We start from the raw sequence: 26,547 nt of genomic DNA on the forward strand, positions 1-26,547 counted from the left end.
GTTCTGTGCCTGCCAGAGGCCCGTGCGCCTGCTGGCTCTGAACTGTGCCTGCCAGAGGCCCGTGCGCCTGCTGGCTCTGACCCGTACCTGCCAGAGGCCCGTGCGCCTGCTGGCTCTGAACTGTGCCTGCCAGAGGCCCGTGTGCCTACTGGTTCTGAACTGTGCCCACCAGAGGTCCCCGCGCCTGCTGGTTTTGTCCTGTGTGTTCCAGGGGCCCCTGTGCCCACTGGTCCTGAGCCTGCCTCGTCAGCTGGGGGGCCCGAGGAGCCCGACCAGCTTCCTGCCTCGTCAGCTGGGGGGCCCGAGGAGCCCGCCCAGCTTCCTGTCTCGCCAGCTGGAGGGCCCGAGGAGCCCGTCCAGCCTCAAGACTCGTCAGCTGGAGGTTCAGGAGAACCTAGCCAGCCTCCTGCCTCGTCAGCTGGGGGGCCCGAGGAGCCCCACCAGCTTTCTGCCTCGTCAGCTGGGGGGCCCGAGGAGCCCGTCCAGCCCCAAGACCCATCATCGCCACCAGCTGCAGCCTCTGTGTCTCCATCCTCGCCAGCTGCAGCCTCTGTGACTTCACCCACGCCGTCGCCTGGTCCAGCTACGGCTTCACCCACGCCGTCGCCTGGTCCAGCTACGGCTTCACCCACGCCGTCGCCTGGTCCAGCTACTGCTTCACCCACGCCGTCGCCTGGTCCAGCTACTGCTCCAGCCTCCTCGTCAGCTTCGCCTGGTCCAGCCTCCTCGTCGGCCTCGTCTGGTCCAGCCTCCGCTTCGGCCTCGTCTGGTCCAGCCTCCGCTTCGGCCTCGTCTGGTCCAGCTTCAGCTTCGGCCTCGTCTGGTCCAGCCTCTGCTTCGGTCTCGTCTGGTGCTGCGAAGGCCACGCCACCTTCGGGTCCCAAACTGCCGCCTCGACATCGACGGTCATCTGCCAGGCCGCTGGTGGAGCGTCATCGTCAACATGGATGACCTCCTAGACGCCGCCGCTGCCTTCTGCGCGGTCGGCCGCCTGACTTGTGTCATCGCCGCCGTTGCTGTCCGCACGGTCGGCCCCCTGAACGGTTTCCCTGTTGCCGCCGCTGCCGTGTGCACGGTCGGCCCCCTGAACTGCCTCCACTCCGCCACCGCTGCCTTCCGCTCGGTCGGCTTATGGATCTGCGTCGCCGACGTGGCCGGCCTCAGAAGATGAACTGTCCTGGACTTCTGAGTTGTCAGCCTCCGGGCCGGCCTCCTGACCTGTGTTTTGTTCTCGTACTCCAGCATGTGTTTTTGTTTTGGACAATTCCCTCGGTTCGCTGGAGCTTGTTTTGTTCAGTGTTGGTCCCTCCGTCCTGGGCCCCCGCCGCCCGCCCTGGGTTGGTCGTCTGTTTTTGTCGGCTGTCTGGAGCCAGCCCTTGGAGGGGGGGTACTGTCATGGTCCTGGGTCGTTGACCCAGCGTTTTGTGTTTTGTGATTATTTCCCTCTGTTCTAGTTATTCTGTGTGTCCCCCCCCCCCCCCCTTGTGTCCGGTTCGGGTTCTAGATTTCCTGTTTTGTTCTGAAAGTCTGTGTCTGTTGTCATTGTGTTCAGCTTGTGTCCTCCAGTCATCATGTGTATTCAGATCAGCTGTTCTTCCCTCCTGTGTGCGATTACCCGATTACCTTGTGTGTGTATATATAGTGGGTGTCGGTCTGTGTTCGTTGTCGGCTCGTCTGCGTTCATCCATGTATCACTGCGTTAATCTACATTCATCTGCGTTCTATGGTGTTCCTGTCTCTGCGTCTCTCTGCCCCGCACCCCTTTGTATGGTCCCAGGTTTGTCACTTAGTTTCTCCCAGTTTAGGTTTCCGTTTGTAATTACTCATGCTTCATTGCCTGTTTTTGCCACTACCACCTTGTAAATAAACGTCACTCGTATCATCAGTTTGCTGCATTTTGGGTCCTCCTTTTCCTCCACTCCACACGGCTCACTCCGCCAGCCGTGACATTATTGGTAATTTTTTCTCTAATGATTAAAATGTTATTTGTGAAGAAGTTCATGAAGTCATTACTAGTTAACGTTAAAGGGATGGTTGGCTCAACAGAGCTCTGACTGTTTGTCAGCCTGGCTACAGAGCTGAAGAGAAACCTGGGGTTGTTCTTATTTTCTTCAATCAGTGACGAATAATAAGATGTTCTGGCTTTGCGGAGGGCTTTCTTATAAAGCAACAAACTATTTCTCCAGCCTACCTATCAGCCTACCTTTCTGACATGTCTCCCCAATGTGATGTTTGTGTAAAGTTGGTCAGTAGGTTCCTTTGTAAGTGCGCATGCGCCATTAGCGTGCTGCCTGCTGTGACCCTAATTTCCTTCGGGATTAATAAAGTATTCTGATTCTGATTCTGAATGATGATCTTCTAAATTTGTGACACGCCATTTCCTCTCCAGCTTACGAGTTATCTGCTTTAGGCTACGTGCTTGAGAATTATACCACGGAGTAAGGTACTTCTGATTTATTTTTTGATAGGTGATGATGTCTTTCATATGTTAGAATTTGACCCCATTAACACGCTGACCGTTGAGTATGTCTACATCGTTTGCACCAATGAAAATGAGGTGTTATAATCTGTGAGAAAATGTCTGCTTCTCGTCACGTGTTTAATGTTTTAAAAACTATTTTTGTTTAAAATGGGGAAAATAGTCAACATGTGTTGAATGTGGATGAGAACTGCAGAGAGGAAAATGCTGCTGTTTTGGATGATGAATGGATGAAGATCAATTTGAGAAAAAGAGTCTAAATGAATATCAATGGTACTAAAAGTAGCTGTAGATAATATTACATCTGTGGGATGATTATTGGTAATTTTTCTCTAATGATTAAAAATTTTATTCAATTAAATTTTATTTATATAGTGGCAAATGACAACAACAGTCGCCTCAAGGTGCTTTATATTGTAAGGTAGACCCTACAGTAACACATACAGAGAAAAACCCAACAATCATATGACCCCCTATGAGCAAGACCTTTGGCGACAGTGGGAAGGAAAAACTCCCTTTTAACAGGTAGAAACCTCCGCCAGAACCAGGCTCAGGGAGGGGCGGGGCCATCTGCTGTGATTGGTTGGGGTGAGAGAAGGAAGACAGGATAAAGACATGCTGTGGAAGAGAGACAGAGGTTAATAACAGATATGATTCAATGCAGAGAGGTCTGTTAACACATAGTGAGTGAGAAAGGTGACTGGAAAGGAAAAACTCAATGCATCATGGGAATCCCCCGGCAGCCTACGTCTATTGCAGCATCACTAAGGGGGGAGTCAGGGTCACCTGGTCCAGCCCTAACTATATGCTTTAGCAAAAAGGAAAGTTTGAAGCCTAATCTTAAAAGTAGAGATAGTGTCTGTCTCCTGAATCCAAACTGGAAGCTGGTTCCACAGAAGAGGGGCCTGAAAACTGAAGGCTCTGCCTCCCATTCTACTTTTAAATACTCTAGGAAGAAGTTCTTGTGGACTTCTTCCTAGACTTTTATTTGTGAAGAAGTTCATGAAGTCATTACTAGTTAACGTTAAAGGGATGGTTGGCTCAACAGAGCTCTGACTGTTTGTCAGCCTGGCTACAGAGCTGAAGAGAAACCTGGGGTTGTTCTTATTTTCTTCAATCAGTGATGAATAGTAAGATGTTCTGGCTTATCCAGGTACTAAACTGCAGTTAACTCATCACCTGAAGTTGTTTTGGGTTTTATTTTAAAAATTTCCATGTAATTATTAATTTGCATTATTCATTGAATAATATATGAAATAACTGTTAAATCTATTATACTACTTGTTCCCCTGAACTTACATGAATGGGAAGTGGTAGCACACCAGATATGCCAGCATTAACACCTCCTTAATGCTGGTTAAAAACACATTGGTTATATAAAAGACTTTGAAGGCTCATCAATATCATATTTTTGTTATTGAGGACAAGTTACTGGTGTTCCAATATTAACATATTGGGAGAGCAGGATAAGAGCTAGCGCTAGCTATTTCTAGAAAACACTAGACTTCCTGGCAGATTGAACCACATCATTATTTGTGGAGAGGTCCAGTGCTGTCAGTCCAAATACAGGTGAGAACCTTTGTAACACAGTAACAACATTATTTGAACTACAATGTGAATTTACCGGTTCCAGGTCGCTGCTCGTGTGGTCGACCGGCCAATCAGCTGAGCAGTTTTGCGTTCTTTTTCTAACTGCTCTTTTCATTGTTGTATTTTGCTGTCTACTCTGTATATTTGTATTCTTTTCCTTTTCTTAATTTCTGTGATTTTTCGGACTTTTTTCCGACACTTCAACATGACCCCAAGGCTCACCTACACCAGGGACTCCCTCATCCAGCTGCGGCAGCAGCTGCAGCCCGGCATCCGGCTTTTCCGCTCCGCTTCCACGGACTACTTTCCCGGGGCAATACTCAGTGGACACGGAAATCGAAAAACTCACAATAAAAAGGTAACTAGGAGCGGGATTAAAGAAGAGTGGGGTGAGAGCCAGACTAAAGAGGGAGACACACAAACAACGAGCACTCCCGTCCATTATCCTTGCTAATGTGCGGTCTCTCCACTCCAAGCTGGATGAGCTGCAAGCCTGCATCAACCACCTGCATGAGTACAGAACTGCCTCCATTCTGGCATTCACCGAATTGTGGTTAAACAACAGCAACGACAGCGCGCTGGACATTGATGGCCCTTTCACCACCTCTTCGTCTGGACAGAGACCGCAAACGCATCAGGAAGCAACTTGGCAGTGGCGTGTGTCTGTATGTAAACAACAGCTGGTGCTCTACAGTCACTTTGAGGGAGAAGCTGTGCACGACAGACATCGAGCTCCTGGCTGTTTCCCTGCGCCCCTACTACCTCCCAGAGACTTTCCACAGCTTTTCATCATCTTGGTTTACATCCACCCCAGAGCTGATGCAGCTAAAGCCACAGAGTACACAGAGTAAGGGGCGATCGTGGCTCAAGAGTTGGGAGTTCGCTTTGTAATCGGAAGGTTGCCGGTTCGAGCCCCGGCTTGGACAGTCCCGGTCGTTGTGTCCTTGGGCAAGACACTTCACCTTGCCTACTGGTGGTGGTCAGAGGGCCCGGTGGCACCAGTGTCCAGCAGCCTCGCCTCTGTCAGTGCGCCCCAGGGCAGCTGTGGCTACAATGTAGGTGCCATCACCAGTGTGTGAATGTGTGGATGACTGAATGTGTAAAGCGCTTTTGGGTCCTTAGGGACTAGAAAAGCCATTTACCATTTACTTCACCAACACTCTGTACAAACTGGAACAACTATCACCGGACTCTCCCAAGTTCATCCTGGGTGATTTCAACCACTGTTCCCCTGACAAGTCGCTTAAAGGATACCAACAGTATGTTACATGCAGCACACATCAGGGGAAGACTCTGGATAAATGCTACGGCTCTGTACCAGATGCATTTAAAGCCCCACTCCTCCGCCCTCTCGGCTCAGCAGACCACCACACCGTGCTGCTGGCCCCTGCTTACACCCCAGTCATCAAGAGGATTAAAAAGGTCACCAAAAACATCAAGCAGTGGACAGCGGAAAGTATCCTCATCCTACAAGGATGTTTCGAAGCCACTGACTGGGACAGCCTTCTTTCTCCCTCTGATGACATCAACGAACAAGTCATGGAGTACAAAAACACTGTTGAAAAACAAATTCCCCACATGGGACCTCTGCTCAGCCTGGCAGGGCCTCAAAACCATGGCCTCTGTGGATACTGTGGTCACCACCCCCAGAACCGTCCAGGTGGAGGGCAGCAACCCCTCCTCCCTCCCTGATGACCTCAACGCTTTCTACACCAGGTTTGAGATGGACAATATCACCGAGCTTGAGGAGTCCAGATCCTCAGTCAAACCTGGCAGCTCTGCACTCACCTTCAGCACTGAGGACGTGGTGAGAGCCCTCAGAAGGACCAGGGAGAGGAGCTCACCCGGCCCTGACAACATCAGCAGTCGAGCTCTGAGCCACTGTGCAGGGCACCTAGGAAGTGTGTTCTGGACTCTATTTCAACCCTCAGTCGACAGTCACACCGTCCCCCAGCTGTGGAAACACTCCACAGTCATCCTCATCCCCAAAAGAAACAACACAAAGTCTCTGAATGATCTTCGTCCCGTGGCCCTCACCTCCCTGGTGATGAAGGCCATGGAGAAGATCATAAAACAGCACATCGTAAGAGCAACTGACCCCCTGATGGACCCACTCCAGTTTGCTTACCGTGCACGCAGAGGTGTCGATGATGCAAAAATCTTCATCTTGGACTCCATCCACAAACATCTGGAGCTCCCTGACTCTGCCAGACTTCTGTTTGCTGATTTCTCATCAGCGTGCATCACTCTGCAGCCTTATATCCTGCCCACTAAACTTTCCTCCCGATTTCACCTGATGATCAGCTAATCCTGTGGATATTGGACTTTTTGACCAACAGGACTCCGGGTGAACAACTCTCTTTCCGGTCTCCGTTCCACCTCCACTGGCTCCCCCCAGGGCTGTATGCTCTCCCCCCTGCTCTTCTTCTCAGGAGGCGTCACCAACGGCTATACCTCCTTAGGAAACTCATCTCCTTTGGAGTCAGCACACCCACCATGATGAGTTTTTACTACGCCTTCATGGAAAGCATCAGGACCTTCTCCATCACCTGCTGGTTCCACTCCCTCAGCCTTCATACAGGAACAGACAGCAGCACACTGCATCAGTGTGCTCTAAGATCATTGGCCTGTCAGAACTCTGACAGGTTTTCAGCCAACAGGCCCTCAGACAGGCAGCCGAAATCATCAACGACCCCTCTGCCATTCTTCACCCTGCATTTCAATGGCTCCCCTCTGGGCGACACCTCCGCTGCATTTCCTGCAGGACTGAGAGGAGGAGGAGCGCCACCTTTGTCCCCAAAGCCACTCTGCTTTTTAACGAATTTGCGTGTCATCCTTGCGCAGGGGCCATGCTAATCTTCTCTGTATCGTATCCAATTTAGCGTACGCGCTTGCCGAAGCAAGCACGTACGCTAAATTGACACAGATGTCGTGTGGTTTTAGTTACAGACAGCACACTCACAGGAGCAGTGAGTGGAATATTTTGGGTAATGATCAGTGTGAAGTGAATGGACCCCACGCAGCCTCAGGTGAGGTTGTTAAGTCAGCTTTACACAAGGTTAGAAATGCTCAAAGAGAGCTTACAACAACTGCAAATCCCAAGATCACCAAGATGAAGATCACTGTACAAAAGTACAACCTACTGGAACCAAGGTTCAAGAAGAAAAACAAAATCTAATTTCTTTTCAGTGATGAAATTGTTGTGATAAAAACACTCTTACATTTAAAAGCTCAAGCCTTGCTTGGTATATGAGCAGTTATATTGATGTGTTGGCATGGCAAACACCACATAAATAATCCCAATAGATTCAGCTTCTGCACCAACGCCATGGAAAACTGTGGAATAAAGAGGGAAATTAATAAACAGTACAGGTTCCACATGAACATCATAGACAAAGCCTGAGAAACCAAAGTAACTGGTGCTAGAACTTAAGTAGTGGTCTAACTAGCCAGCACATGTGGACTAAGGAGAGTTTCTTGGTGGATAACAAAGTACAAGATGTTAGAGGAGATGCCAGTTTGGAAGCTTTGGATGCTGTGTTCCCACAAGATGCTTAAATTTCAATGCAGTAGACACGATGGACGGGGTAGGCTGATGACAGCGAGACGCTCAGAGATAGCAGCCTGATAAACGTACACCGCACAGCCACAGGAGGGAGTGGGACAGAAACATAGATGTCACAGATATCTTTATTGAGGAGAACAGATGTTTGAGGGGTTTGTAAGCATCTGAGACTGCTCTTTGTGGATAACATTTGTGATGATGACTGTGTTAAAGGCTTTCCCCTCTATGCCACGAACAATGGAACCTAAGAGCTCAGGAGGAACAACCTGGAGGAGAGGCTGCTGGTGACATTCTATAGAGCCACCATAGAGAGCATCCTAACGTACGGCATAACAACATGGTATGCAGGGTGCTCAGCTGCAGACAGGAAAGTACTGCAGAGGGTCATCAACACAGCCCAGAAGATCACTGGCTGCTCTCTGGCCAGCCTGGAGGTCACTGCAAACCTCAGCAGAGCTGGCAATATCATCAAGGACCACTCTCACCCCAGCAACCAACTGTTTGAACTATTACCGCCAGGCCGACGGTACAGGTCACATAAAACCAGGACAAACAGATTCAGGGATAGCTTCTTTCCCAGAGCTATCACCGTAGTAAATAAGCACAAAACAATTGAACCTGCTTAGCTATACCATACTTGCCACTGTCACTATATTATGCTGCTATGAATGTTGCTATTCTGTATATATCGTACTTATTATTGTTTGAGTACTTCGGTTGTTTTATTGTACTTTTTATATTTTATATTTATATTTATTATTGCATTTTGCACCAAGGGAGTGGCACTCCAATTTCGTTGTACCTTGTACAATGACAATAAAGGCTATTGATTGAAACAGGTAAATTTGGTTGGACATCCCCAATAATGGAGTCAGCTGTTGCCAGAGCTGTGGTCTGATATGCAGTGTTAGCCGCTGGACACAGAGCTGGTCATGCTGGAAGCAGACCACCTTCCAATCAGCAGATAAGGGTTGGGACCACATGCTCCCAGTTCAGCTGAATCAAACCAGGACTGGTGTTGTGTCTACTTGGGTTACAGAGCAGGGGGACCAAGTTAACCACAGGCTCTGTATGTAACCAGGTCCTGCTCCAGGTTCCCCAGCAAATCAAGGTATGACAATGGGAAGAAACAGATCTGTCTTGGGTTTCCCTCCAAGGCTACGTCACTGCTCCTCATCACAGGTGGCCTATGCTGTCCACAGCACCGTCTCTGTAGTTGGAGTAAACTGGGGAAGCATGGAACTGTCAGGATTACAGGAAGCTTCTGCTGCCATTTAGTTCAATAGTGTCACATCCTTATTGATCTGAACCCTTATGGATTCAAGCATTGCTGTTTTTGGTTCTGCTGGAGGTACCCGTATCAGTCTGGAGGAGACTGTTTGAAATATCTTAAAGCAGGGTTTGTTTAAGCAGAGCAGCCGCTAGCAAAACACAAACTGTCTGTGCTATCGAGTGGGCGGCCACCCCTTAAAACCCACAGAACAGAGAAATGGTAAAACAAAGTCTGACCAAAGCTGACAATAAAATAGTGCCAGGTAGGGTATTAAGGGAATTTAAAAACTAAAAGAAAATGCAAAAGCTGAAATAAAGGGTGGCTGTAGCTCAGGAGGTAGAGCAGGTCATCTACTGACTGGAAAGTTAGTGGTTTGATCCCAGTCTGCATGCCAAATATCTTTGGGCAAGATACCCAAGGCTAGGAAGCACTGAAAAGCATCGAAGGCAGTGATTGTGTGAATGTGGCGTGTTGTGCGCTTAGAGAGAAGAAAAGTACTATAAAAGAATCAGTCCACTGACCAATAAACGAAATAATGGCAAATAAGGCAATGACCAAAAGACTGAGGCCAAGGGAGACAACAGAGAACATGTCAGGGCTTCTGTTGCATAACTTAGTATGTCAGAGGGCCCGGTGGCGCCAGTGTCCGGCAGCCTCGCCTCTGTCAGTGCGCCCCAGGGTGGCTGTGGCTACAATGTAGCTGCCATCACCAGTGTGTGGGTGAATGGGTGAATGGGTGGATGACTGGATGTGTAAAGCGCTTTGGGGTCCTTAGGGACTAGTAAAGCTCTATACTAATACAGGCCATTTACCATTTAACGTCTATGGAGCTCATGAGCGGTTCGGCTGAAGCCTACGCCCATCCTTGATCTTAAGACCATTCAACTTGGAGGTATTTAATGTGTACCATGTAATATTCAGAGTGTACAGATGCTATTTCAAGTATCAGAGGTCAAACCAGCACTGCATGAAAGAACTAAAAATATTAGATGGAATTTGAAAATATCAATCGTCTCAGAGCTTATAGTGTCTAAGTGTTTTTAGTCAAAGTTTCTATGAAAGACATAATATTGTATTGTATTGTATTGTATCTTTATTTGTTTCAGACATATAAAACAAAAAACAATATATACACACTACATATATTTTCATTTACAGATACGAATATATATGTAGATATACACACACACACGTATGTGTTCAGATAAACAAAAAATATATAATGAAATAAAACAAAATCGTCTGACATAATGTAACAATGAAAAGGAGTAGGAAGAAGTATGAACATACTTATTAATTCCTACCCCTGCTCAACATCTTATTGATCCCACATAATTCACCTAATTCCCATCATCACATACTCCACACGATACACGAGGAGAACCTATATAAACTTGGCTACCGTGATTGATAATATAGCAGCAAACTCCATAAGAAGATGTTGGAGTTACAGCGTTTCCATCCAGAGAACAGCGTCACACTCGGTGTGTGTGGCTAGAGTTCAGTGATGAGCAGTAATCAGTCGCAGATCATCTCGTTCTGCACCGTGAGCTAGTCTAACATCAGCTCCAGCAGCTCTCTCATTAGCTGCTGAGAAATGATTTACAGTCACACTTGTTGGACCAAAGTAACAAGTCACTTACTTGGTTGAAGAAATGTGTTGTTTGCATACAGATTTCCAGTAATAACACAACATTAGCTGGGACAACAGCTATAGTTCTGACGGAGCGTCGATGGAAACAGAGAGATTAAGAATGAATCGCCATGAACCAATCTGCGTTTTTGGTTCAGAGAATGAAACGGCTGTTATCTTGACTGTTGACCTCTGACCTGGTCTGTAAGCTGGACGCTGTTCAGTTCCTTTCCACAGAGCAAAAACATTATGGCAGCTGCGTCTTGATTCTGAACCCCTACTGAGGGAAAACAGGTCTCCACCAAGCAGCATGGAGCTGGTCCAAGTGCTTGGATCCATTTGGCTGGAGAGCTAAAACGAGGCTTTGCTGCTTTAACAGTGAATGTGAGGATCGAGGTTTGAGCTCAGTGTATGTTTCTTAAAACAAACAAATGATCAGAGACACTGAAATCCTGCTTTGTTTGCATCCATGTTTGCATCTTCTTGATGGTTTTTCACAGAAAGACAAATTACTCAAACATAAAAATAATTATTCTGCAGAAAAACGTTCCACAGCAGTGTTATATGGATGAACATTATTCAGGGTACAACTCATTTCACTCTATCTAGTCTACAGCACTATATCACCAAATGCACTCATTCATCTGCCTTCAAATGTATGCGTACCTCAGAGACATCCTATTCTTAATCCATGTAGTGTAACAGCTTCAACTCTTCTGGGAAGGGTTTCCACGAGCTGTGTGTTTATGGGAATTTCTGTCCATTCCTCCAGAAGCACATTTGTGTCCTCGTGCACAGTCATGTTGGAACAGGAAGGATGCATCCCCAAACTGTTCCCACATGTTGGGAGCTTGAACTTGTCCCAAATATCTTGGTATGCTGAAGCATTAACAGTTTTTTCTATTGGAACTAAGGGACTGAGCCCAGCCCCTGAAAACAACCGCACACCGTCCCCCCTCCACACTTCCACATTGCAATCTCACGAGTACCGTTCTCCTGGCAACCAACAAACCCAGACTCATTAATTGAACTGCCAGACAGAGAAGTGTGATTCATCCCTCCAGAGAGCATGCCTGCACTGGTTCAGTGCTGGCTGGACTCTGGAGCAGTGATCTAAGTCTGAAGGCCACATGAAGTTTGCAGGTGTAGAGTGATTGCCTCTGCAGAAAGTAGATGACCTCTGTGCACTATGGACCCCAGCATCTGCTATCTCAGGCACGGTTAATGGCATTCCTGGTTTTCCCAGTCAAATTCAAACACAGTGGACATACTGACCCTGCAGCTGTTCACCTTCACCAACCGTATTCATTAGCATCTGCACTGAATGTGTGTTTTCACACAGACATCTGCCTTTCAAATTATTATTATTACTTAATTAGTTTAATTAGTTCTAATTTCACATTCCCTTCTTTCTCGTACTTGCCCATTAAGGATGCAGATTTTTGTTCCTTCATCATGAAGTTTGCAGCTCTTCCATCACTTCAGAGAAGCAGACAGTAACTAAGCATGCTCACTCTCCTCTCGTCTCTTACAGACCAAGTGACCCTGAGCACACCACATCCGGATTTGAAAAAATAAACCCGCAATCTCTCACATGCACACACAGGGGTGTCCTGAGGGTTCATCAGGCATCCAGCCAGTCTTTGAAGTCTGGAGTCACACTGCATCTGAACAAACACAAAGCTCCCATCAGCTCCATCATTATCTGTAACTTTTCTACAAATGTAGAACTGCTGTTGCACGGCCCAGGTCCTTACAGTGCGCTGAGGTGAAACAGGGTCTCGTTATGTTTTACTTTCAGGAATTTACACGTTCAGTTTTTCAACATTTTTGTGAATTACCACATATTTGATTGGATGCAATGTGATGCTAGTTATTTTTATTAGTGATATAAGTCATGTTGGATGCGTGCTCCATGGGGTCAAAGCTCCAAAACTTCATGTGGACATATGCAAAATTGCTTGCTGGCAGACAAAAACCTGGGCTTCCTCCCACTCCACAGTGCCTTGTTTGCAGTGTTAACAATGCTTTCCCTTCAAACTAATGTCTACTGTTTGTGGCTCTGTGCTATCTTATTCTGCTCGCTATAATTCATTGATCAACAGCAGATCACTTCATCCCAGTCTGATTTGGTAAAGATTTCATGCCGGATGCCTTTCCTGATGCAGCTCCTCCCATCTCTCCGGGCTTGGGACCAGCATGAGGACTACGCTCATTTGTGGCCACCTGTGGCTGGGTCTGTGGAAAGTCTTTGGCATCTTCTCTACGCAGGTGACTGCCCACTCCTGAGTGATGTGGCTGAGGTGTGTTATGGAGCAAAGTGAGTGTATAGTGTGTGCTTGATATGGAATATAAGGCCAACCTGCAGGACCAGTACAGCATTTGTTCTCAGCCAGTAACAGAGACGTAAAACTGAGTATGCTACACTTTCATACAAAATGAAACACACGAGCTATGAATCAAACATATTGTTAGAGTGGTCACTGCTGGTTCTGAAACCCACCTCCATAACCACTCATGCTATTTCTCACTGAATAAGTCATGTCTGCTGTCACTGTTACCTGTTCCTGCACCTTGGCTGTTTGGCTTATTAAGGACATAATGGTTCATCAAAGGGATTTTGGTGAGAAAGGAAGTGCTGCTGCCTGTTTTTAGTCTGCAGATTAAACAGCTTTATTCTCCAGCTGGCTCGATTCTCTGAGGTTTTACGAATTAAATGCATTAAACATCTTTAGAGTAAACAGAAGGAAATGAAAAAAAAAAACCCCACAACAAATCATGCTGCATTTGTCTTGTGGAGCATCAAACAGGTTTGTATTTGGGTAGAGAGGCTGATGAGACGCAAAGCTGTGCTCCAGGAAGCAGACCTTTCAGCTGTGTTTGCATCAGACTTTCATCAGGTGTTTTGAAGTATTTCACAAATGACAAACAGCCTGACACACATGAAAGCCAACAGCCCACAGGGACATTCATCACATGCTCAGAGGACCAATCAGCGCTCTGCTCTAAATAATAATAATGATAATAAAAATAAATGGTAAATGGCCTGTATTTGTACAGCGCTTTACTTAGTCCCTAAGGACCCCAAAGCACTTTACACTACATCCAGTCATCCACACATTCACACACTGGTGATGGCAAAACTGCTTTGTAGCCACAGCTGCCCTGGGGCGCACTGACAGAGGCGACACTTAACCAATCAGAAAGTGGCATCTCCAGACTTTCATCTCACGTCTGTCATGTGTTCAGATGCTCAGTTTTAAGCATTGCTACAAATATCACTAAACACTGTTTCGGTCTGAAACTTTGTTTTCTATCCTACCAGCTGCTGTTGCAGTGAACAGACTTTATATCCAAGTTAAGAGTACACTATTAACGTCCATGTGTGATGATAACTAAACACTCAGCACTGCTCAGCTCAGCAAATAATGTCTGAAAGAAAATCATAAACACATTAAAAAATGTGTATGTGATGCATTGCTGCATAATCATGAAAACCCTTTGACAATAAGTTAAATGCTAATCTTTCTTTGTTGTTTGGGCAGTTAGCAGTATTACAGCATGTAATGCAGACGTACCCATCTGGTGCAGGGCAGACTGTGCCGTCTGCTGTCACTGAGTCAATAAAGTTGAATGTAGGCCGATGATGCTTCTTACTGTCACTGTGCAGACTACACTGCCAAGTTTAAAACAGACTAAAAAGCCAAGAAAGAAATTATGAAATATTTATGTGTATTATTTTGGCATGTAAGGCAATCACCATGTCACTGCTACAGAAACCACACAGGCACACTGTAGGTGACTCACTGCAAGCAAAAATAATCAGAAATCATTAAATTATTGTCATTAAATAGGACTGCAAGAGCTGCACAATTATGGCTAAAATATTCATCACTATTATTATTTGTCAGTGCTTAGATCAGGATTATTTGTCATGATTATTTTTATTTTATCCTGAAGTTTGTGGTGTGTTTTCATTCAGCTGAATAAGTGCGTATGATTTCCTCTAACGTCACATGAATTCAAAGCATGCAACACGATAACTTCAAGTTCAGATTTCATTTTTTGGCTTTTTGTGACTGAGACTGGAAATATTTATGTTCAAAATAATATTTAGGGAATCACACTTTAACTGGGCTTTTCCCAGTATGTCATCATTTCAGATTTCTTTTTCTTTTCTGTTTTTGGACAAAAGTTTCATTTTTGGGGGTAACACGTCTTTCAATCTAGATGGAGGGCTGAAAAACAAAGAGGTATCAGTACTTCACACTGCATTCATTGCAAACTAGTGAAACCCTTGCTTCTCTCTGTCCTTGTATTTCACATGTTGATTTCATCCCACTGCTCACTTTCATTCTCAGTCCAACAGGAAGTTGGATGCAGCTGATTCATTTACACTAAGAGTGTCTGTAATCCATCAGCTCCCATCTGTTGACAGCAGATGATTTCTCCTTTGACATACCAAGCTCATCTTTAATAACCCAGCACTGTGGTCTTTGCTTTGGTGTCAGGTTCCACTTTGTTATTTGGCTACACTCAGAAAAATAAAGGTGCCAGCTGGAACCAAAAGTGGTTCTTTAGACTGATGCCATAGAAGAACCTTTTTTGGTGCCACAAAGAACCTTTCAAACAAAGGTTCTTTGAAGAACCTTTAAAGGTTTTTCAAAGAACCTTTTTTTTTTAAATATACCAAAAGACAAAAAGGCATTTTAACCCTCAGCACAACATCACTACTTAGACATGTCACATATTAGTCATTTAAACAGTAATAATTAAATATATTTGCTATACTATAAATAAATATATATAAATACTATATCTATAGATAACACAACAATTAATACATGTATTGTTTAATTAATAAAACATGAGAAAGTGATAAAAACCTTAGAAATAGCAATAGCTTTATAACAGACTTTTAAATCAACACATTGTCATCAGCAGATGTTTGCATGTTCAGTAAAAATACTGAACTTAAGCCTTACGGTGTGTCCTTTGTTAGTCCAGTTTAGGACAATGTCTCTGACGTATGTATCATATCAAATATATGTCATATCAAAACAAGCCCACACCTGCAGTTGTTTCAGTTTTTCACAGGTGTTTCCTGTCAGCTGGTCAACCTCACTCAGATGGACATCCATATCAGCCAACCAAACGACAAGCTCCTCCCTTTGTGCTTCAAATCCCTCCCACTCTGAGACAAGGAGCTGAGAGAGAGAAAACAAGGGTCAATTTTAAAGAAGATGGAAAAGTGAAACCCTCCTCAGAAGGTCTGACTCGCATAACTGCAGTCAACCTGTGATGGACTCCAGTTTGGCGTTCACGTCACCCCAGCGGCGGCCACACTCCCTCGCCACTGCCAGCAGCCGAGTCTGCAGGGTGCCCTGGAAGAGCCGAGCTAATATTTGACTCCTCCTGGTCAGGCTCTCCAGCTGGATGAGCCGAGGTCTCCCCTCTCGCCGCTGCCTCTGAACACAGAAACACAAATTGCATCTGAAGCAGGAGGTGCAGATGTTTTTTGCTATTCTTTTCTAAATCCAGGCTTGATCACGTGGAGGTATTTGGAAAACCTTTTTGGCCAGCGGACGACTGTTGTCTTGCAGAAAGTCAAATCAAACATATGCGATACACAATCAATTCACAAGAACACATTATAAAAAATAAGTCCAGTTCTTGCCTGATTTCGAGTGAATTCTGCATCAAAACAGGGTGACAAAATTAATAATAATAATAATAATAATAATAATAATAACTTTATTTATAAAGCGCTTTCAAACAAAGTGCTGTACAACTATTTGAAACTAAAGAGATAAAAAAAATAAAAGCGATACATAGTAATACAGGTAAAAGACACAATACAAGTTAAAATACCGTAAAAATTTAAAAACTAAAAGTCATAGAATTAAGACATGTAAGATAGGGTGAACAAATGTGTCTTCAGCTTAGTTTTAAAAACCTCCACAGAGCAGCCTGCCGAATATCATGTGGGAGGTTGTTCCACAGAAACGGGGCACGAAAAGAAAAAGCTCTCCAATTGTCTTTTTTTTCTGGCTCTAGGAACCTTTAGAAGGCCAGAGTCCTGAGATCGGAGAGCACGAGATGGAACATAAAGATGTAAAAGGTCGGAGAGGTATGAAGGTGCCAATCCGTTTAAAGCCTTGTAGGTGAGCAGCAGGATCTTAAAATATGCTCGAACCTGACAAGGTAGCCAATGCAGAGAGTTCAGAACAGGGCTAATGTGCTCAAATTTCCTAGTTCTTGTTAAAATGCGAGCAGCTGCATTTGCACCATCTGTAGACCTCTGAAAATTTTCTTTGGTAGCACAGAAAGAAGAGCATTACAATAATCAATGCTTGAGGACACAAATGCATGGACAAGAACCTCTGCAGTGTCGTTTGACAAAACTTGTCTGATTCTGGCTGATGTTCCTCAAATGATAAAAGGCAGTCTTTGTTATCTCTTTTACATGAGACTCGAAAGAGAGCACCATGTCGAATCACACGCCAAAGTTTTTTACCTTGTCCCTACAATTTATGACACTGTCATCAATTCTCAAGATGAAATTTTGGGACAAGTGCTGAAATTTGTGTGGCCCAATGACCATCAACTATGTTTTATCAGTATTTAGGAGCAAGAAATGATCAGATAGCCAGCCCTTAATTGCAGATAGACAAGATTCTAGTTTAGAGACTTCAGCACAATTTCCAATGGTTAAAGGAACATAAAGCTGCAGGTCATCAGCGTAACAATGAAAGATTAGTTTTCCCTTCGTCGGGAGCAGCGCTGGGCTGTTTAAATCACGGACAAACAGCATCCCACATTCTTGATTTTTAGTTCACAAACACTTGTTGTAATGACTAATGTTAAGGTTCAAATATAAAATTCAAATTCAAATTTTATTTGTCACGTACACAGTCATACACAGTACGATATGCAGTGAAATGCTTAGACAACTGCTCGTGACCTAAAGAAAAAAAAAGGAAAAGGCTATGAATAAGATAGGAAATAAATATGAAAAATTAAAAAGTGTAAATTTAACTAGGAAGGAATAAAATATAAATTAAAGCTGCAAGCAGCGTTATGAGGGCCCTCGCACCCCCGGCGCGTCGAGCCACGCCCAACACCGGAACCAGCACCTCCGATCTGATGTCACATTGATGGAATTCATGCATTCAACCACCAGCTAACATTTCATCTCGTTCAATCATGATTAGTTAGTCGTCCCACTAGGTGGCGCTCTAACCATTACTGACAAATGGCATAACAAACATTTCCGAGGTCGAGTCTCATCACGCCTATGACCTTTGGGAGAGATTGAACATTGTGTTTTAGAGTGACAGCAGATTGCTGCTTTTTGGCGAGTGATTGAAACTCCACGTGCCGCCATGACCACCCCGTTTCCTTGAACGTAAAAAGCTTCGCAATTTAACATCACAAAGGTCTTTAGATTCCACACACTGGAGAATGGTTCAATATGATGAAATCCCTTGGAGGAGTTCGTCAAAGTATGAAGCCTGAAAAGAGGGGAAAATGTCGCCAAAATTACACATTAATTTTAAAATGGCTGACTTCCTGTTGGATTTGGGATATTGCTCCAAGAGACTTTTTTGTACATCTTGATATTTTCCATAAGCTTACCAGGTTTCAGACTCATAGATGAAACACAGAGCTGGGGCTGATGTTTTGAAATTTTGTAGGGGGCGCTGTGGAGCAATTTCGCGCTATTCAATGAAAATGATCACATGACAACAAAGCCTACATCCATTTGGAGGTGTGTGCCAAATTTCAAGCCTCTATAAACTTTCCAAGCCCCTCAAAAGCCACTTCATCTTTCATGGTGAACCGCGTTGCCACCAGGGTGCGCCGTTCAGTTTAAAGTCACAATTTTTGCACTGAAGCATCACGAGGGACTGATGTTGATATTCACCGCTTTTGAGGTGGCCACGATGAACCTGTGAAAATCAGTACAACAAAATTAAAGCCATGACATTTCCTGTGGCCACTAGGTGGCGCTGTCCGTATTTCCGACAATGGGCACATCAATCTGTTCAGGGCGGGTCTGACATCATGCCTGTAAAGTCTGGTACTGATCAGACTGGATTTCATTGAGTTATACTAATTTCTTTCTTCATGGCGTGACATCAAAGTTCGCCATGCTGCTGAGGTCACACCCTTTTGCAAAAAGTCACAGTTTTCACTGTAACCCAAGACCAACTCCTTAAGGCTTTTCTGGAGAAATTTGAGGCTGCAGATGTCACCCATCACTATACTGTACCCCAAAGTTTAAAACATGACATTTCCTGTTCCCACTAGGTGGCGCTGTCCTTGATGTCAAATATGGCAGTTGAAATATGTTCAGGGGTGGAGCCTTATCATATGTGTTCACTTTGGTCAAGGTCAGAAAATGTATGACAAAATGAGAGACAATAAGATTTTGATGGCGAGTCATCGAAATTCGCCATGGCGCCACGGCCTCATAGTATTGTGAAAACTCAAAAGCTCCGCAATTTAACATGGCACAAGGGTGTAGTTGACACTGTCCAAATTTGAAGTTTATAGGACCAAATCCCAAGGAGGAGTTCGTTAAAGTACAAGGCATGGAAACGGTAAAATCAGAGCCAAAATGTCACCTTCAATCCAAAATGGCGGACTTCCTGTTGGGTTTAGGATATTGCCATAATAGACTTTTTTGTTCGACTCTGAACGTTATATAGGTGTACCGACTTTCAAACTTGTAGGCCATACCCATACCGGGGGCTCGCGTTTTTCATTTTTCTAGGTGGCGCTACTGAGCTAATTTTCCCTGGCCATGTCTGAGAACATTAAAATACGTAAATTTTCACCAGACCTGACGCGTGTGCAAAATTTCATGAGTTTTCGAGCATGTTTAGGCCCTCAAACGGCCAATTCATTTGCCGAAATAATAATAATAATAATAATTAAAGCTGCAAGCAGCGTTATGAGGGCCCTCGCACCCCATCGCGTCGAGCTACGCCCAACACCTACAACCAGCACCTCCGATCTGATGTCACATTGATGAAATTCATGCATTCAACCACCAGCTAACATTTCATCTCATGATTATAGTCGTCCCACTAGGTGGCGCTCTAACCATTACTGACAAATGGCATAACAAACATTTCCGAGCTCGAGTCTCATCACGCCTGCGACCTTTGGGACATATTGGACATTTTGATTTTGAGTGACAGCAGATTACTGCTTTTTGGCGAGTGACTGAAACTCCACATGCTGCCATGACCACCCCGTTTCCCTGAACGTAAAAACCTTCGCAATTTAACATCACAAAGGTCTTTAGATTCCACACACTGGAGATTGGTTCAATATGATGAAATCCCTTGGAGGAGTTCGTCAAAGAACGGTGCCTGGAAAGAGGGGAAAATGTCACAAAAATTACACATTAATTTTAAAATGGCTGACTTCCTGTTAGATTTGGGATATTGCTCCAAGAGACTTTTTTGTACATCTTGATATCTCCTATAAGCTTACCAGGTTTCAGACTCATACATACAACACAGAGCTAGGGCTGATGTTTTGAAATTTTGTAGGGGGCGCTGTGGAGCCATTTTGCGCTATTCAATGAAAATGATCACATAACAACAAAGCCTTCATCACAATGGAGGTGTGTGCCAAATTTCAAGCCTCTATAAACTTTCCAAGCCCCTCAAAAGCCACTTCATTTTTCATGGTGAATAGCGTTGCCACCAGGGTGCGCCGTTCAGTTTAAAGTCACAATTTTTGCACTAAAGCATCATCAAGGACTGATGGTGATATTCACCGCTTTTGAGGTGGCCACTATGAACCTGTGAAAATCAGTACAACAAAGTGTAAGACATGACATTTCCTGTTCCCACTAGGTGGCGCTCTTCATATTCCTGACAATGGGCACATCAATCTGTTCAGGGCGGGTGTGACATCATGCCTGTAAAGTCTGGTACTAATCAGACTGGATTTCATGGAGTTATACTAATTTGTTTCTTCATGGCGAGATATCAAAGTTCGCCATGCTGCTGAGGTCACACCCTTTCGTGAAAAGCCACAGTTTTCACTGTACCCCAAGACCAACTCCTTACGCCTTTCCTGGAGAAATTTGAGGCTGCAGATGTCACCCATCACTATACTGTACCCCAAAGTGTAAAACATGACATTTCCTGTTCCCACTAGGTGGCGCTGTCCTTCATGTCAAATATGGCAGTTGAAATATGTTCAGGGCTGGAGCCTTATCATATGTGTTCACTTTGGTCAAGGTCAGAAAATGTATGACAAAATGAGAGGCAATAAGATTTTCATGGCGAGTCATCGAAATTCGCCGTGGCGCCACGGCCTCATGGTATTGTGAAAACTCAAAAGCTCCGCAATTTAACATGGCACAAGGGTGTAGTTGGCACTGACCAAATATGAAGGTTATGAAATCAAACCCCAAGGAGGAGTTCGTTAAAGTTCGAGGCATGGAAACGGTAAAATCAGAGCCAAAATGTCACGTTCAATCCAAAATGGCGGACTTCCTGTTGGGTTTAGGACATTGCCATAATAGACTTTTTTGTTCGACTCTGAACGTTATATAGGTGTACCGACTTTCAAACATGTAGGTCATACCCATATCGGGGGCTCGCGTTTTTCATTTTTCTAGGTGGCGCTACTGAGCTAATTTTCCCTGGCCATGTCTGAGAACATTAAAATACGTAAATTTTCACCAGACCTGACGCGTGTGCAAAATTTCATGAGTTTTCGAGCATGTTTAGGCCCTCAAACGGCCAATTCATTTGCCGAAATAATAATAATAATAATAATAATAATAATTAAAGCTGCAAGCAGCGTTACGAGGGCCCTCGCACCCCCGGCGCGTCGAGCCAAGCCCAAAACCTAAAACCAGCACCTCCGATCTGATGTCACATTGATGGAATTCATGCATTTAACCACCAGCTAACATTTCAAGTCATTCATTCATGATTAGTTAGTCGTTCCACTAGGTGGCGCTCTAACCATTATGTACAAATGGCATAACAATCACTTCCGAGCTCGAGTCTCATCACACCTGAGACGTTTGGGAGAGATTGGACATTGTGTTTTTGAGTGACAGCAGATTACTGCTTTTTGGCGAGTGATTCAAACTCTAAGTGCCGCCATAACCACCCCGTTTCCCTGGACGTAAAAAGCTTCGCAATTTAACATCACAAAGGTCTTTAGATTCCACACACTGGAGAATGGTTCAATATGATGAAATCCCTTGGAGGAGTTCGTCAAAGTATGAAGCCTGAAAAGAGGGGAAAATGTCGCCAAAATTGCACATTAATTTTAAAATGGCTGACTTCCTGTTGGATTTGGGATATTGCTCCAAGAGACTTTTTTGTACATCTTGATATCTCCTATAAGCCTACCAGGTTTCAGATTCATACATAAACCACAGAGCAGGGGCTGATATTTTGAAATATTGTAGGGGGCGCTGTGGAGCCATTTTGCGCTATTCAATGAAAATGATGACATGACAACAAAGTCTTCATCACATTGGAGGTGTGTGCCAAATTTCAAGCCTCTATAAACTTTCCAAGCCCCTCAAAAGCCACTTCATCGTTCATGGTGGACCGCGTTGCCACCAGGGTGCGCCGTTCAGTTTAAAGTCACAATTTTTGCACTGAAGCATCACGAGGGACTGATGTTGATATTCACCGCTTTTGAGGTGGCCAAGATGAACCTGTGAAAATCAGTACAACAAAATTAAAGCCATGACATTTCCTGTTGCCACTAGGTGGCGCTGTCCGTATTCCCGACAATGGGCACATCAATCTGTTCAGGGCGGGTCTGACATCATGCCTGTAAAGTCTGGTACTGATCAGACTGGATTTCATTGAGTTATACTAATTTGTTTCTTCATGGCGTGACATCAAAGTTCACCATGCTGCTGGGGTCACACCCTTTGGCGAAAAGTCACAGTTTTCACTGTAACCCAAGACCAACTCCTTAAGACTTTCCTGGAGAAATTTGAGGCTGCAGATGTCACCCTTCACTATACTGTACCCCAAAGTGTAAAACATGACATTTCCTGTTCCCACTAGGTGGCGCTGTCCTTGATGTCAAATATGGCAGTTGAAATATGTTCAGGGGTGGAGCCTTATCATATGTGTGCTCTTTGGTCCAGATCGGAACATGTATGACAGAATGAGAGGCAATAAGATTTTCATGGCGAGTCATCGAAATTCGCCATGGCGCCACGGCCTCATAGTATTGTGAAAACTCAAAAGCTCCGCAATTTAACATGGCACAAGGGTGTAGTTGACACTGTCCAAATTTGAAGCTTATACGACCAAATCCCAAGGAGGAGTTCGTTAAAGTACAAGGCATGGAAACGGTAAAATCAGAGCCAAAATGTCACCTTCAATCCAAAATGGCGGACTTCCTGTTAGGTTTGCGTCAATGGGCCCACAGACTTTTTTGTTCGTCTTGGCATGATACACATGTGTGCCAAATTTCATACATGTAGCTCAAACGATGTGGTCGTAGGGCTGCATTTAACAAGGCATAGGTGGCGCTCTAGAGCCATTTCCCAGTGCTCATATGTAAAACCATTAAAATACGTAAATTTTCACCAGACCTGACGCGTGCGCAAAATTTCAAGAGTTTTCGAGCATGTTTAGGCCCTCAAAAGGCCGATTCATTTGCCGGAATAATAATAATAATAATAATTAAAGCTGCAAGCAGCGTTATGAGGGCCCTCGCACCCCCGGCGTGTCGAGCCATGCCCAACACCTGAAACCAGCACGTCCGATCTGATGTCACATTGATGGAATTCATGCATTTAACCACCAGTTAACATTTCATTTGGTTCAACCATGAGTATAGTCGTCCCACTAGGTGGCGCTCTAACCATTATAGACAAAGGGCATAACAAACATTTCCGAGCTCGAGTCTCATCACGCCTGCGACCTTTGGGAGAGATTGGACATTGTGTCTTTGAGTGACAGCATATTACTGCTTTTTGGCGAGTGATTCAAACTCCACGTGGCGCCATGACCATCCCGTTTCCCTGAACGTAAAAAGCTTCGCAATTTAACATCACAAAGGTCTTTAGATTCCACACACTGGAGAATGGTTCAATATGATGAAATCCCTTGGAGGAGTTCGTCAAAGTATGAAGCCTGAAAAGAGGGGAAAATGTCGCCAAAATTACACATTAATTTTGAAATGGCTGACTTCCTGTTGGATTTGGGATATTGCTCCAAGAGACTTTTTTGTACATCCTGATATTTTCCATAAGCTTACCAGGTTTCAGACTCATAGATGAAACACAGAGCAGGGGCTGTTGTTTTGAAATTTTGTAGGGGGCGCTGTGGAGCCATTTTGGGATATTCAATGAAAATGATCACATGACAACAAAGCCCTCATCACATTGGAGGTGTGTGCCAAATTTCAAGCCTCTATAAACTTGCCAAGACCCTCAAAAGCCACTTCATCTTTCATGGTGAACAGCGTTGCCACCAGGGTGCGCCGTTCAGTTTAAAGTCACAATTTTTGCACTGAAGCATCACGAGGGACTGATGGTGATATTCACTGCTTTTGAGGTGGCCACGATGAACCTGTGAAAATCAGTACAACAAAATTAAAGCCATGACATTTCCTGCTGCCACTAGGTGGCGCTGTCCGTATTTCCGACAATGGGCACATCAATCTGTTCAGGGCGGGTCTGACATCATGACTGTAAAGTCTGGTACTGATCAGACTGGATTTCATTGAGTTATACTAATTTGTTTCTTCATGGCGTGACATCAAAGTTCGCCATGCTGCTGGGGTCACACCCTTTCGCGAAAACTCACAGTTTTCACTGTACCCCAAGACCAACTCCTTAAGGCTTTCCTGGAGAAATTTGAGGCTGCAGATGTCACCCATCACTATACTGTACCCCAAAGTGTAAAACATGACATTTCCTGTTCCCACTAGGTGGCGCTGTCCTTGATGTCAAATATGGCAGTTGAAATATGTTCAGGGGTGGAGCCTTATCATATGTGTGCTCTTTGGTCCAGATCGGAACATGTATGACAGAATGAGAGCCAATAAGATTTTCATGGCGAGTCATCAAAATTCGCCATGGCGCCACGGCCTCATACTATTGTGAAAACTCAAAAGCTCCGCAATTTAACATGGCACAAGGGTGTAGTTGACACTGTCCAAATTTGAAGTTTATAGGACCAAATCCCAAGGAGGAGTTCGTTAAAGTACAAGGCATGGAAACGGTAAAATCAGACCCAAAATGTCACCTTCAATCCAAAATGGCGGACTTCCTGTTGGGTTTAGGACATTGCCATAATAGACTTTTTTGTTCGACTCTCAATGTTATATAGGTGTACCGACTTTCAAATATGTAGGTCATACCCATACCGGGGGCTCGCATTTTTCATTTTTCTAGGTGGCGCTACTGAGCTAATTTTCCCTGGCCATGTCTGAGAACATTAAAATACGTAAATTTTCACCAGACCTGACGCGTGTGCAAAATTTCATGAGTTTTCGAGCATGTTTAGGCCCTCAAAAGGCCAATTCATTTGCCGGAATAATAATAATAATAATAATAATAATAATAATAATAATAATAATAATAAACAGAGCAATTACAATAGGGCCTTCGCACTGTCAGTGCTCGGGCCCTAATAATAATAATAAACAGAGCAATTACAATAGGGCCTTCGCACTATCAGTGCTCGGGCCCTAATTAAAGCTGCAAGCAGCGTTATGAGGGCCCTCGCACCCCCGGCGCGTCGAGCCACGCCCAACACCTAAAACCAGCACCTCCGATCTCATGTCACATTGATGGAATTCATGCATTTAACCACCAGCTAACATTTCAACTCATTCATTCATGATTTGTTAGTCGTTCCACTAGGTGGTGCTCTAACCCTTATGCACAAATGGCATAACAAACATTTCCGAGCTCGAGTCTCATCACGCCTATGAGCTTTGGGAGAGATTGGACATTGTGTTTTTGAGTGACAGCAGATTACTGCTTTTTGGCGAGTGATTCAAACTCTAAGTGCCACCATAACCACCCCGTTTCACTGAACGTAAAAAGCTTCGCAATTTAACATCACAAAGGTCTTTAGATTCCACACACTGGAGATTGGTTCAATATGATGAAATCCCTTGGAGGAGTTCGTCAAAGAACGGTGCCTGGAAAGAGGGGAAAATGTTGCCAAAATTGCACATTAATTTTAAAATGGCTGACTTCCTGTTGGATTTTGGATATTGCTCCAAGAGACTTTTTTGTACATCTTGATATCTCCTATAAGCTTACCAGGTTTCAGACTCATACATAAAACACAGAGCTGGGGCTGTGGTTTTGAAATTTTGTAGGGGGCGCTGTGGAGCCATTTCGCGCTATTCAATAAAAATGATCACATGACAACAAAGCCTTCATCCATTTGGAGGGGTGTGCTAAATTTAAAGCCTCTATATACTATCCAAGCCCCTCAAAAGCCACTTCATCTTTCATGGTGGACCGCGTTGCCACCAGGGTGCGCCGTTCAGTTTAAAGTCACAATTTTTGCACTGAAGCATCACGAGGGACTGATGTTGATATTCACCGCTTTTGAGGTGGCCACGATGAACCTGTGAAAATCAGTACAACAAAATTAAAGCCATGACATTTCCTGTTGCCACTAGATGGCGCTGTACGTATTCCCGACAATGGGCACATCAATCTGTTCAGGGCGGGTCTGACATCATGCCTGTAAAGTCTGGTACTGAACAGACTGGATTTCATTGAGTTATACTAATTTGTTTCTTCATGGCGTGACATCAAAGTTCGCCATGCTGCTGGGGTCACACCCTTTTGCGAAAAGTCACAGTTTTCACTGTAACCCAAGACCAACTCCTTAAGGCTTTCCTGGAGAAATTTGAGGCTGCAGGTGTCACCCATCACTATACTGTACCCCAAAGTGTAAAACATGACATTTCCTGTTCCCACTAGGTGGCGCTGTCCCTGGTGTCAAATATGGCAGTTGAAA

At 44.5% G+C, this 26,547-nt stretch overlaps 1 non-coding gene and 1 pseudogene across 1 annotated transcript; one reads left to right on the forward strand and one right to left on the reverse strand.

The window, feature by feature from the left end:
• The first annotated feature begins 5,390 nt into the window (after positions 1-5,390).
• LOC146629866 (uncharacterized) lies at positions 5,391-6,925 on the forward strand (annotated as a pseudogene).
• Positions 6,868-6,976, reverse strand: LOC146629867 (U6 spliceosomal RNA). The gene has a single exon (XR_014906296.1). It is a non-coding gene; the product is annotated as a U6 spliceosomal RNA (small nuclear RNA).
• Positions 6,977-26,547: the final 19,571 nt, after the last annotated feature.

This window comes from Diplotaxodon limnothrissa, linkage group LG6, assembly GCF_057381915.1.
Source record: "Diplotaxodon limnothrissa isolate DT_005_m linkage group LG6, D_limnothrissa_male_GT1.1, whole genome shotgun sequence".
Classification (NCBI taxonomy): domain Eukaryota; kingdom Metazoa; phylum Chordata; class Actinopteri; order Cichliformes; family Cichlidae; genus Diplotaxodon; species Diplotaxodon limnothrissa.